The sequence below is a fragment of the Triticum aestivum genome, chromosome 4B, assembly GCF_018294505.1.
Source record: "Triticum aestivum cultivar Chinese Spring chromosome 4B, IWGSC CS RefSeq v2.1, whole genome shotgun sequence".
In the NCBI taxonomy this organism is placed as follows: domain Eukaryota; kingdom Viridiplantae; phylum Streptophyta; class Magnoliopsida; order Poales; family Poaceae; genus Triticum; species Triticum aestivum.
Window position 1 is genome coordinate 63610026 of NC_057804.1, and position 14847 is coordinate 63624872.

The window sequence follows — 14847 nt, forward strand, 5'->3', positions numbered from 1 at the left end:
CACCCGTAAGGCGATTGACGCTCTTATTTTGGTGCAAGAAAGCTAATTTTATGAGAAAGATCTGGGCGAAAGATTCACCCCAATCGGAGTTACGGATCTCCAGATATAAAGGAAATGGTGAAGGGGAAGAAACAAACAACGCAGGAACAGATAGATAGATCCAATCTCGGAGGGGCTCTCACCCCTCCCAAGCCATGGGAGCCAAGGACCAAAGGGGAAACCCTTCTCCCATCTAAGGAGGAGGTCAAGGAAGAAGAAGAAGAAGAAGGGGGGCCCTCTCCCCCTTGCTTCCGGTGGCGCCGGAGCGCTGCCGGGGGCCATCATCATCACCGCGATCTTCACCAACAACTTCACCGCCTTCATCACCAACTCTTCCTCCCTCTATGCAGAGGTGTAACCTCTCTATTACCTGTTGTAATCTCTACTTAAACATGGTGCTCAACGCTATATATTATTCCCCAATGATGTATGGCTATCTTATGATGTTTGAGTAGATCCGCTTTGTCCTATGGGTTAATTGATGATCATGATTGGTTTGAGTTGCATGTTTTATTATTGGTGTTGTCCTATGGTACTCTCCGTGTCGCGCAAGCATGAGGGATCCCCACTATAGGGTTTGCAATATGTTTATGATTTGCTTATGGTGGGTGGTGTGAGTGACAGAAGCACAGACCCGAGTAAGTAGGTTGTTTGCATATGGGATAAAGGGGACTTGATACTTTAATGCTATGGTTGGGTTTTACCTTAATGATCTTTAGTAGTTGCGGATGCTTGCTAGAGTTCCAATCATAAGTGCATATGATCCAAGTAAAGAAAGTATGTTAGCTCATGCCTCTCCCTCAAATAGAATTGCAATAGTGATTACCGGACTAGTTATCGATTGCCTAGGGACAAATAACTTTCTCGTGACAAAAAGCTCTCTACTAATATTTACTTTATTGCTTCTTTATCTAAACAGCTCCTAGTTTATATTTACGGGCTCTTTATTATCTTGCAAACCTATCCTATCACACCTACAAAGTACCTCTAGTTTCATTCTTGTTCTAGGAAAAGTGAACGTCAAGCGTGCGTAGAGTCGTATCAGTGGCCGATAGGACTTGAGAGAGTATTTGTTCTACCTTTAGCTCCTCGTTGGGTTCGATACTCTTACTTATCGAAAAAGGCTACAACTATCCCATATACTTGTGGGTTATCAGTCCCCGGCAGAACAGCTCCGCTAGAGCCCTAGATTGATTTCGCCAAGGTTCCGCCTCGTGGAGGCAGAGTTTCGTCTCGTAAGCTTGCCCACGAATTTTTCCAGGACAAAACCCTTCATATAGTAGAAGATGGACGCCGGAGGCCCAGTAGGGGGCCCAGGAGAGAGGGGGCGCGCCCTAGGGGGGCGCCCCCCTGTCTCCTGGACAGGGTGTGGGCCCCCTGGCCTATTTATTTTGCTCATAATTCCTTAATAAATCCAAAAAGTTGTTTCATGGAGTCTCAGGTCTTTTGGAGTTGTGCAGAATAGGTTTCCAACGTTTGCTTCTTTCCCAGCCAGAATTCCAGCTGCCGGCATTCCCCCTCTTCATGGTAAACCTTGTAAAATAAGAGAGAATAGCCATATGTATTGAGATATAATGTGTAATAACAACCCATAATGCAATAAATATTGATATAAAAGCATGATGCAAAATGGACGTATCAACTCCCCCAAGCTTAGACTTTGCTTGTCCTCAAGCGGAAGCCGAAATCGAAAATATGTCTGCATGTTTAGAGATAGAGGTGTCGATAAAAATAAAATACGGACATGAGGGCATCATGATCATTCTAATGGCAGCAACATATATGGATTTTGTCTTATGATTTCCTATGTTCAAGTAATAAGCAATTCACAATGTCAAGTATGGTCCAAAAACTTCATTGGGAACTAACAAACTATAATCTCAGTCATTGAAGCAATCGCAATTTATTGTAACATCAGAAAGAGTCACTAATAGAGCTTCTCAGCAAGCTCACATACTCAACTATCTCGTAGTCTCCCATAATTGTTAACACTCACGCAATACTTGTGGTTATAGAGTTTCAGCCAGACACTTAGAAAGATAGGGGCTTATTGTGTTGCCTCCCAACGTATTCACCTTTAGGTGATGTCAACAATAATAGCCTATGCCAACTTACATCCAATCGGATATATATATCATGATCTTTCAAACACGAAGAGCTTGCCAAAGGATAAAATGAAAAAGGGAAAGGTGAGGATCACCTTGACTCAAGTATTAAAGTAAAACATAAAGTAAAAGATAGGCCCTTCGCAGAGGGAAGCAGAGGTTGTCATGCGCTTTTAGGGTTGGATACACAAAATCTTAATGCAAAAGAATGTCACTTTATATTGCCCCTTGTATGTGGACCTTTATTATGCAATCCGTCGCTTTTATTACTTCCACAACAAGTTCGTACAAAGCTTATTTTCTCTGCACTAATAAGTCATGCATATTTAGAGAGCAATTTTTATTGCTTGCACCGATGACAACTTACTTGAAGGATCTTACTCAATCCATAGGTAGGTATGGTGGACTCTCATGGCAAAACTGGGTTTAAGGATATTTGGAAGCACAAGTAGTATCTCTACTTGGTGCAAGGAGTTTTGGCTAGCATGAGGGGGAAAGGCAAACTCAACATGTTTAGAAGGTCGCTGACAATATACTTTAACTGAGACGTCGGAAAACATAAACCATTACGTTGTCTTCCTTGTCCAACCTCAACTCTTTTAGCATGTCATACTTAATGAGTGCTTCACAATCATAAAAGATGTCCAAGATAATATATTTATATGTGAACCCCTCTTTCCTTATCACTTCCTATTAATTGCAACGATGACCAAGGCTACGTCATCAACTCTCAACAATTTTTATGCCTCATACTTTCTATATGTGAAGTTATCACTATCCATAAGATCAATATGAACTATTTTGTTCTTTTTACTTTCTCAAGATCATAGCAACATAGCAAAGCCCTTGACTCAACACTAATCTTTATCATAGATAGCACACAGACTCGCTTACAAAAAGAGATCACAACTAAAAACTCAAAACTACTTGGAATCAAAACTTTGAACTAATAAATCAAGATACTACTAAAAGGATCGAACTAAATAAAGCGGTAAAGATAGGAGTGTGATGGTGATACAATGCTGGGGCACCTCCCCCAAGCTTGGCAGTTGCCAAGGGGAGTGCCCATACCCATGTGATTATTTCTTCGGAGGTGGTGAAGTAGGAGTTGTCGCACTTTTCTTCTCTATCTTGCGTCTGAGGCTAAAATTTTCCTCCCTCAGATCCTCATTCTCGAGCTCAAGTTTCATTATCTTTTTGCATAGTGTTGCCTTGTTGTCCTGCAAAAAACGTGGTGGGATAGATTGGACCTTAGGGAGACTTGACTTCTTGAACTCCACATGCATATCACCAGGTTGAGGCAGTGGATCGTCCTCTTCATCAGAGCTTGTCGCCTCCTTCCTCTTTGGATCATAGTCTTCTTCTTCCTCTGTGGTCCAGCCATAGCGTTCCACATCCCCATATACTTTTGGATTTGCAATATAATCAGCTATGTAGCTCTCTCCCTCCGAATCTTGGGACGACAACTTGTTCAATTCTGCAGCAGGAACAGCTCGAAACGAAAACAGAGGATATTTGCGTGATACAGTGGTCAAAACCTTCGGGAGTATATATAATGAATTTTTACCGACCAAAATACGTAACATACAAGAAAACAGAGTCCGGGAGGCACACGAGGTGCCCACGAGATAGGGGGGCGCGCCCTACAGGGGGGCGCCCTCCTCTCTCGTGGGAGCCTCGTGTCCCTTTCGGACTACTTCTTTCTTCCTAAAATCCTTAAATAATCCAAAACTGATGAAAATTGCTATTAGAGTTGTTTTAGAGTCGGTTTACTTACCGTACCACGTACCTATGCCTTTTCGGAGTCTGTAACGTTCTGGAAAGTGTCTCTTATGTATTCCCAGGGGTTATGCTTTCAATAATATTGGTTTTTCAACATTGATAGGATTACCTGAAATATAATGTTTAATTCTTTGACCGTTTACCACCCTTGGATTTGTGCCTTCAAAGTTGTTGATTTTTATAGCACCGGAATGATAGACCTCCTCGATAATGTAGGGACCTTCCCATTTTGAGAGAAATTTTCCTGCAAAAAATCTTAAACGGGAGTTGAACAATAACACATAATCTCCTACGTTAAACTCACGCTTTTGTATCCTTTTATCATGCCAGCGTTTGACTTTTTCTTTGAAAAGCTTAGCATTCTCATATGCTTGGGTTCTCCATTCATCAAGTGAGCTAATATCAAATAACCTTTTCTCACCGACAAGTTTGAAGTCATAATTAAGCTCTTTAATAGCCCAATATGCTTTATGTTCAAGTTCAAGAGGTAAATGACATGCTTTTCCATAAACCATCTTATATGGAGACATACCCATAGGATTTTTGTATGCAGTTTTATAGGCCCATAATGCATCATCAAGTTTTTTGGACCAATTCTTTCTAGATCTATTCACGATCTTTTGCAAAATTAATTTGAGCTCTCTCTTGCTCAACTCCACTTGACCACTAGACTGCGGGTGATAAGGAGATGCAATTATATGATTGACACCATACTTAGCAAGCATATTACGGAAAGCACCATGAATAAAGTGTGAACCGCCATCAGTCATAAGATATCTAGGGACTCCAAACCTCGTAAAAATAACTTCTTTAAGCATTTTAATAGAAGTGTTATGATCAACACTACTAGTTGGAATAGCTTCTACCCACTTAGTAACGTAATCAACAGCAACTAAAATATGTGTATAACCATTGGAGGCAGGAAAAGGTCCCATATAATCAAAGCCCCAAACATCAAACGGTTCAATAACAAGAGAATAATTCATAGGCATTTCTTGACGTCTATTGATGTTACCTATTATTTGACATTCATCACAAGATACGACAAACTTACGAGCATCTTTGGAAAGAGTAGGCCAATAAAAACCAGATTGTAGTACCTTGTGTGCAGTTCAATCTCCAGCGTGGTGTCCTCCATAGGATTCAGAGTGACACTTGCGTAGGATTTGTTCCTGTTCATGCTCAGGCACACAACGTCTAATAATACCATCTACTCCTTCTTTATAAAGGTGTGGATCATCCCAGAAGTAATGTCTTAAATCATAAAAGAACTTTTTCTTTTGCTGGTATGTGAAACTAGGCGGTATATATTTAGCAACAATGTAATTAGCATAGTCAGCATACCAAGGAGCAGTACGAGAAGCATTGACAACCGCTAATTGTTCATCAGGAAAACTATCATTAATAGGCAATGTGTCATCAAGAACATTCTCTAGCCTAGACAAGTTGTCTGCAACGGGGTTCTCAGCTCCCTTTCTATCAATAATATGCAAGTCAAATTCTTGGATCAAGAGAACCCATCTAATGAGTCTAGGCTTAGCATCTTTATTTTCCATAAGATATTTAATAGCAGCATGATCAGTGTGAATAGTAACTTTGGAATCAACAATATAAGGTCTAAACTTATCACATGCAAACACAACTGCTAAGAATTCTTTTTCAGTGGTAGCATAATTTCTCTGGGCAGTATCAAGAGTCTTACTAGCATAATGGATAACATTCAATTTCTTATCGACTCTTTGCCCTAAAACATCACCTATAGCATAATCACTAGCATCACACATAATTTCAAAAGGCAAATTCCAATCAGGTGGCTGAACAATAGGTGCTGTGATCAAAGCTTTCTTAAGTGTTTCAAATGCTTCTACACAATCATCATCAAAGACAAAAGGAATATCTTTTTGCAATAAATTAGTCAGAGGCCTAGAGATTTTAGAAATGTCCTTAATGAACCTCCTATAAAAACCGGCATGACCAAGGAAACTTCTTATACCTTTTATGTCCTTGGGACATGGCATCTTTTCAATAGCATAAACTTTGGCTTTATCAACTTCAATACCCCTCTTGGAGATCTTGTGCCCCAAGACAATGCCTTCATTAACCATAAAGTGACACTTTTCCCAATTCAGGACGAGACTAGTGTCTTCGCATCTCTGCAAAACTCGATCAAGGTTGCTCAAACAATCATCAAAAGAGGATCCATAGACGGAGAAGTCATCCATGAATACCTCACAAATCTTTTCACAAAAATCAGAAAATATAGCCATCATGCATCTTTGAAAGGTAGCAGGTGCATTACATAAACCAAAAGGCATACGTCTATAAGCAAAAGTACCAAAAGGGCAAGTAAAAGTAGTTTTAGATTGATCCCCCGCTGATACAGGTATCTGAGAGAAGCCAGAATAACCATCTAGAAAGCAAAAATGTGTGTGTTTGGATAGCCTTTCTAGCATTTGATCAATAAAAGGTAAAGGGTAATGATCTTTCTTAGTAGCTTTATTTAACTTGCGGAAATCAATTACCATCCTATAGCCTGTAATAATTCTTTGCGGGATCAATTCATCTTTATCATTAGGGACAACGGTAATACCTCCCTTTTTAGGGACACAATGGACAGGGCTTACCCATTCACTATCAGCAACGGGATAAATAATACCTGCCTCAAGGAGTTTTAGTATCTCCTTTCTCACCACTTCCTTCATTTTGGGATTTAATCGTCTTTGAGGATCTCTAACAGGTTTGGCATCTTTCTCCACTGAAATTTTGTGTTGACATAATGTGGGACTAATGCCCTTGAGATCATCCAGGGTATATCCAATAGCAGCTCGGTGCTTCTTCAGAGTTTTCAATAATCTTTCTTCTTCTTTCTCTGAAAGGTTAGCACTAATAATAACAGGATATATTTCTTTTTCATCAAGATAAGCATACTTAAGATTATCAGGTAATGGTTTGAGTTCAAACACGGGATCACCCTTGGGTGGAGGGGGATCCCCAAGAATTTCAACGGGAAGATTATGTTTTAGCATAGGTTCTTGTTTAAGGAACACTTCATCTATTTCTTCCCTTTCCTTCATAAACATATCGTTTTCATGGTCTAGCAAATATTGTTCTAACGGATCAGTTGGAGGAACAGCAATGGAAGCAAGACCAATAATCTCATCCTTACTAGATGGTTCCTTTTCACGATGTTGTCTACTAAACTTAGCGAAATTAAACTCATGAGACATACCATCTAAGCCAACAGTGACAATATTCTTTTCACAATCAATCTTAGCACTAGCAGTGTTCAAGAAGGGTCTACCAAAAATAATGGGACAAAAATCATCTTGTGGGGAACCGAGAACAAGAAAATCAGCAGGGTATTTAATCTTCCCACACAAGACTTCAACATCTCTAACAATCCCAATAGGTTTAATGGTGTCCCTATTAGCAAGCTTAATAGTAACATCAATATCTTCTAATTCAACTGGTGCAATATCGTGCATAATTTCTTTATAAAGATCATAAGGTATCGCATTAGCACTAGCACCCATATCACATAAGCCATGATAACAATGATCTCCAATTTTAACAGAAATAACAGGCGTGCCTACAACAGGTCTACGTGTCTTAGTATCGGGTCTAGCAATATTAGCAGTTTCACCCAAGAAAGAGATAACATGCCCATCTAAGTCCTCATCCAAGAGATCTTTAATCATAGCAATACCAGGTTCAACATTAATTTGCTCAGGAGGTGTATAGGTCCTAGTATTACTCTTACGAACAACAGTCGAAGCTTTAACATGATCTTTTATCCTAACAGGAAAAGGAGGTTTTTCAACATAAGCAATAGGAATAATAGGATCACTATATGTAATAGTCTTCTCTTCGACTGTAATAGGTGCAACTACTTTCACTTCAACAGGAGGATTATATTTAAACCACTTCTCTTTAGGGAGATCAATGTGAGCAGCAAAAGTTTCACAAAAAGTAGCTACTATCTCAGAGTCAAGTCCATACTTAGAGCTAAATCCACGGAAAGCATCGGTATCCATAAAAGATTTAACACAATCAAACTTAGGTGTCATACCTGACTCCTTACCATCGTCGGAACCCCAATCTTCAGAGTTGCGTTTAATTCTTTCCAATAAGTCCCATTTGAAATCAATAGTCTTCAGCATATAGGAACCAGCACAGGAAGTATCGAGCAAGTTGCGATTATCAAGAGAAAGCCGAGCATAAAAATTCTGAATAATCATTTCCCGAGAGAGCTCATGATTGGGGCATGAATATAACATTGACTTAAGCCTCCCCCAAGCTTGAGCGATGCTTTCTCCTTCGCGAGGCCAGAAATTATATATGTAATTACGATCACGATGAACAAGATGCATAGGATAGAACTTCTGGTGAAATTCCAACTTCAATCGCTTATAATTCCAAGATCTCGTATCATCACATAGCCTATACCATGTCATTGCATCTCCCTTCAAAGATAAAGGGAAGACCTTCCTTTTGACAACATCATCGGGAATACCTGCAAGCTTAAATAATCCACAAACTTCATCCACAAAGATAAGGTGTAAGTCGGGATGCAATGTTCCGTCTCCTGCAAAAGGATTAGCTAGCAGTTTTTCTATCATACCCGAAGGAATCTCAAAGTGAACATTTTCATAAGGTTCAGTAGGTTGAGGAGCATCTCTTTGCTCTTCTGGTTGGGGTGAAGATACCCCAAACAAGCCACTCAAAGGATTAGTTTCCATAGTGACAAGTAACAGAAAATTTCAGCACACAATATAAATGTTTCCTTACCAAGTTCCACTCACCAAGAGCGCTACGCTCCCCGGCAACGGCGCCAGAAAAGAGTCTTGATGACCCACAAGTGTAGGGGATCTATCGTAGTCCTTTCGATAAGTAAGAGTGTCGAACCCAACGAGGAGCAGAAGGAAATGATAAGCGGTTTTCAGTAAGGTTTTCTCTGCAAGCACTGAAATAGTAGGTGATAGATAGTTTTGTGATAAGATAAATAGTAACGAGCAAAAGTAAATAAAGTAAATAAAGTGCAGCAAGGTGGCCCAATCCTTTATGTAGCAAAGGATAAGCCTGGACAAATTCTAATAATGAGGAAGGAGCTCCCGAGGACACATTGGGAATTATCGTCAAGCTAGTTTTCATCACGTTCATAAGATTCGCGTTCGGTACTTTGATAATTTGATATGTGGGTGGACCGGCACTTGGGTACTGCCCTAACATGGACAAGCATCCCACTTATGATTAACCCCTATTGCAAGCATCCGCAACTACAAAAAGGAGTATTAAGGTAAACCTAACCACAACATTAAACATATGGGTCCATATCAACCCCTAACGAAGCAACGCATAAACTAGGGTTTAAGCTTCTGTCACTCTAGCAACCCATCATCTACTTATTACTTCCCTATGCCTTCCTCTAGGCCCAAATAATGGTGAAGTGTCATGTAGTCGACGTTCACATAACACCACTAGAGGAGAGACAACATACATCTCATCAAAATATCGAACGAATACCAAATTCACATGACTACTAATAGCAAGACTTCACCCATGTCCTCAGGAACAAACGTAACTACTCACAAAGCATATTCATGTTCATAATCAGAGGTGTAATAATATGCATGAAGGATCTGAACATATGATCTTCCACCAAGTAAACCAATTAGTATCAACTACAAGGAGTAATCAACACTACTAGCAACCCACAGGTACCAATTTGTGGTTTTGATACAAGATTGGATACAAGAGATGAACTAGGGTTTTGAGATGAGATGGTGATGGTGAAGATGTTGATGGAGATTGATCCCCTCCCGATGAGAGGATCATTGGTGATGACGTTGGTGATGATTTCCCCCTCCCGGAGGGAAGTGTCCCCGGCAGAACAGCTCCGCTAGAGCCCTAGATTGATTCTGCCAAGGTTCCGCCTCTTGGCAGCGGAGTTTCGTCTCGTAAGCTTGCCTACGAATTTTTCCAGGACAAAACCCTTCGTATAGCTGAAGATGGACGCCGGAGGCCCACCAGGGGGCCCAGGAGATAGGGGCGCGCCCTAGGGGGGCGCCCCCTGTCTCCTGGACAGGGTGTGGGCCCTCTGGCCTATTTCTTTTGCTCATAATTCCTTAATAAATCCAAAAAGTTGCTTCGTGGAGTCTCAGGTCTTTTGGAGTTGTGCAGAATAGGTTTCCAACGTTTGCTTCTTTTCTAGCCAGAATTCCAACTGCCGGCATTCCCCCTCTTCATGGTAAACCTTGTAAAATAAGAGAGAATAGCCATAAGTATTGAGATATAATGTGTAATAACAGCCCATAATGCAATAAATATTGATATAAAAGCATGATGCAAAATGGACGTATCAGGGCCTAGAGGAATGGCTGGGGCGGCGGCGGACAGGCGGTGGGGAGTGTTTTCGGGGCGGGTGGGGCCGCGGGCGGCGGGGGGCTGCTGTTTGGCCGGTGGTGGCTGGCGGCTCAGGGGGTGGAGGTTGAAGATGAATTGCAGGCCCTTGATTTCGTATCCAACGGCTGCAAAATCGACTAACCAGAGATGAAAAAGTTAGTTGACCGACGTGTAGCCTCACCTTGCTAGTGCATTTAGTTTTGACAGCAAAATTCAGTTTTGATAGTTAAGTTCAGAGATGAGCGGCTGATGTATTTTACATCTAGCACTTTGTCGTTATGTATTTTACGTCATGTATTGGAGATGCTATTAGAATTCCACTGAGGTTAACATTGTCTCTCTTGTCCTGCTTCAGCCTCGGTATCGTACCTCACCGGAGCTGCTCCAACAATGAAACCCTCCATCACAGCGGAGCAGTACCTCGGGCTCCATCTCCAGATGCCTAAGATCTTCTTCCCCTCCTCCGACAGCCAAGTCAGCCAGAGCATCCTCACCGGCCAATCCAATCATGCTGAGATCGACATGGCTTCGCCAAAGAGGTTGTACACTTGTTGCATCTCTTTTTTACTCTACATGTTATATATATTGTCCACTGAGCACAAGGATTTGTTCCTTTAGTGTCTCCTTGAAAGAAAAAATGTAGGAATTTTAATTTTCACTTGTCCTCCTTTTCAAATTCCTATTCATGAAGCACAAGACTAAGAGATAGTAGCATAATAGTATTATAACCGTACATTTTCTTGTGGTTTGACTTAATCTCACCATGCTTCTTTGCATCCTGTGATCTTCCAATTGTTGTGAATCAAACACCTAGATTGGCAGGAATCCTATTTTTTTAAATTCTCTGTTTTGCACGTGCATTCCTATCCTATTCCTGTCTATTTCCTATCCCTGCATTGTTGGAATCCTCCAATTCAAATGAGCCCTTACAAATTACTTCTCTTACAAATAGTTGTCAAAGAAAACCTTGTGTGGTTTGTCCCGCTCCTGCTGCGCCGTCGTCCACCCCAGCTCAGCTGCTCCAACTATAGAAGGGTCCATCACAGCAGGGATCCGGCCTCCAGACTGTCTTTTGCCGCCTCAGATTTTCTTCCCCGCCGCCGGCAGCCATGAAAACGGCATTACCATCATCAACCAAGCAGATGACCTCGAGGACTACACGGGTCCGCAAGAGAGGTCGCACTCTTTCGTGTCTGCTTACGTTATGCATCGCTTAACATTACATGCTACTTTATCGTCCTGTTCACCGATTAGACTCTGAGTCAGCTCCAAACTAATGGTCAAACTTGAGTTTTTAAATGGTTGTGGGGTACATATCGGGGACACAATCAATAGTATCTATCTACTATCTAGTTAATCTCCGGTGTTTAGTATGAGTCTCATGTTGGGTGGGAAACAAACAGTAAAGAAGCCATTATCTATATTTTTTAACTGAAGCCATTATCTGCCTACTATTATTGGTTTTGGGTCTATCGACAGGTTGCTACCATCACTCTGGATTTTTGCATGCACTCCTTACATAATCTCACTATGTTTTATTCCTATGCATGACAGGTATTGTAAACAATGGAAGTGAACATGTAGAGCAAAAGAGACGAGCCTTGCGTGGCAATAAAATTGCATGCAGACGTCGCTCCATGGTAGGCGCAAAGGCAGCACCCCCTCCATGCATTTCGGATTGTAATTGAGAGGAAGATATCTGTTCTGAGGGGGATTCTGAAGGAGAAGACAACTCCTATTTACCCCCTGAGGTCTTCGCTCTAACTTGGCATGCTGATGTTGGTTATATCATGCATATGGTGTCTTGCATTGCTTACTTTATACATCAAATATGTCATCTGCTTAGTTTAGACATCCTTTGTGCGAATGCCATCTGTTTAGTTTATTCATCATTTATGTGAATTATGCAACACCATCTTGTTTAGCCAGGCATCATATATGTGAATTTTGCAATGCCATCCTCCTTACCCAGTCATCTTATATGTAAATTATATCACGCCATCCTTTTTTGTTACATATTACATTTGTTAACAATGTTAGTACATTCAACTGCTCTTCGTGTGCATCAGCCATTTGACACGGTGATGGCAAATTTTGGAGTGAAAACAAGGTCTTCAGAGCAGACTATGCTATATGACGAAGCGCATATCTCGCTGGTTACGGATAGCTCCTCAGAGGAGGATTCAGAGACAGATGACCAGTCCTATTCCCCCCCCCCCCCGAGGTGTATGCTCTAACTTGGCAGGGTTATGTTGCTCATATCGTGCGTATGGTGTCTCGCATTGCTATGTCATTTGATTAGTTTAGACATGCTTTGTGTGAATGCCACCTGTTCGGTGTTTAATTACCATATATGTGAATTATGCATTGCCATCTTGTTGCAAGACATTATATATGTGAATTATACAATGCTATCTTGTTGCAAAGGCATTATATATGTGAATTATGCAATGCCATGTTGTTTAGCCAATCATCTTGTATGTGAATTATATCATGCTATCATTTTTTCTATTACGTGTTCCATTTGTCGACAACGTTCGTATATTCAACTACTCTTCCTATGCATCAGCCATTTGAAGCAGTGATGGAAGTATCTGGAGTGAAAAAAAGATTCAGAGCAGACAATGCTACCTACTGAAGCAGACATCTTGCTGGTTATAGAGAGCTCCTCAGAGGAGGATTCAGAGACTGATGACCAGTCGTATTTCCCCCCTGAGGTCTATGCTCAAACTTGGCAGGGTTATATTACCCATGTCATGCATGTTGTCTTGCATTGCTTAGTTTTTACATCATATATGGATTGCCATCTGCTTACTTGCTTACTATATAAATGATATATTTGAATTATATCATGCCATCATGTTTACATAGTACATACACATCATCTATCTGAATTATGGCATGGCAACCCATTTAATAAAGACATCATATAGTTATATCATCTCATCCTGTTTAGTGTTTACAGTCATCATATTTCGAATTATGGCATTCTATCCGTGAATGTATGTGAATTATGGCATGCCAACCTATTTAATAAACACATTATATAGTTATATCATGTCATCCTGTTTACATAGTCTCATATTTTGAACTATGTCTTTCCATCTTTTTTAGTTAGCCATCATAATGTGAAATTGTGTCATGCTATCCTATTTAGTTAGCCATCATATGTGTGAAATTGTGTCATGCTATCCTGTTTGGTAAGACAACATAAATATGAATTATTTCATGCCCTCTTTTATTCCCCACTATCCATTGCACCTGCCTATCATACAATGTCTATACTTTAAGTTACTTTTCTTGTTTATCAGCCATTTGAATTGGAGAGGGTGATGGCAGTATCTAAGGGAGTAACAACATGGTCTTCAGAAAAGATAGTGCTACCAGTTGATGCAGATAGAACCACGATTGTACTTGCCCAAGGACCATATCCACCACACATAACACAGACTCTCACAGATTGTACCCCTACCCAGTTGGACAGAGAACCAGCTACACCCCTTCTAACCCCAACCCCGGCAGATAGTAACCCAGTTCTAGTTGACACAACACGGTTAGTAAGGGAACTGCAGTGCCCAAAGCACGAGGACCACCACTCCAAATCCCACCTCAACGCTTAAAGGAGAAGAAGATTTGTTCTCTGGTCAGGTTCTGTAGCTATGGTTCATACTCCTTTGTTCTTGCATTACTGTATTTACTCATACTAACTATTTTCAAATTTGAAGGATGGGATTGAAACTCCAATGGCGCAACAGTTATGTTTTAAACCTGTTTCTTTAACTAGTTTGCTGTCGTGACCCGCTCTATGTTGATTTCAGTTTCAATTGAATAAACAGTTATGTTCTCATGTCATGCACATTACAAGTGTTGTTATTGCTCTATAGATTCCCACACTTATATTATGTCTATTCTGCTTTGTCTTGAACAAATATTATTTGAACTGTGTCTCTATCTTGATTTGGCAACAAAAACTAGAATGATATAGACCATAAAGTGACCATGGTACATAGATATATGTTTGTTTCATGCTGTTATCATGTCCACTTTACTATTGAACTCATTTACCAAAATGAGTTTCATATACAACATGGTAAACATGTGATGTGTCTGCTTGTTTCTCTTTTAGAATGCGGACAAAATATTGGAGACAGTAACGCATTATCCAGTGGTAAAGGAAGTAATGTAGATAAGGTTCAAGATAGTGAGACATCCTTGTTGGTCTCCAAGAAAGCTGATAAAAACTATCTTGACGACAGTGAGAGAACCCAAAAGTCATGTCTTGATGTAGTGTTCGAGTTACTGGCCACTACTGCCGGCACAAGCTCTTCGAACTCGCTGCCTGAATCAGTTCGTCTTCTTGAGTCTCAACTTCAAGTTGAAAGACATCGGTCAGATGTGCTGCGACAGGAAGCTGAAGGACTGAGGAAGTCCCTGCAGAATTCAGATGCATATTTCCTGGTGCAACAGCAAGCGCTGGAGGATTTAAGCGCCAAACAAGAGAAAGTTAATAATCTTGCTA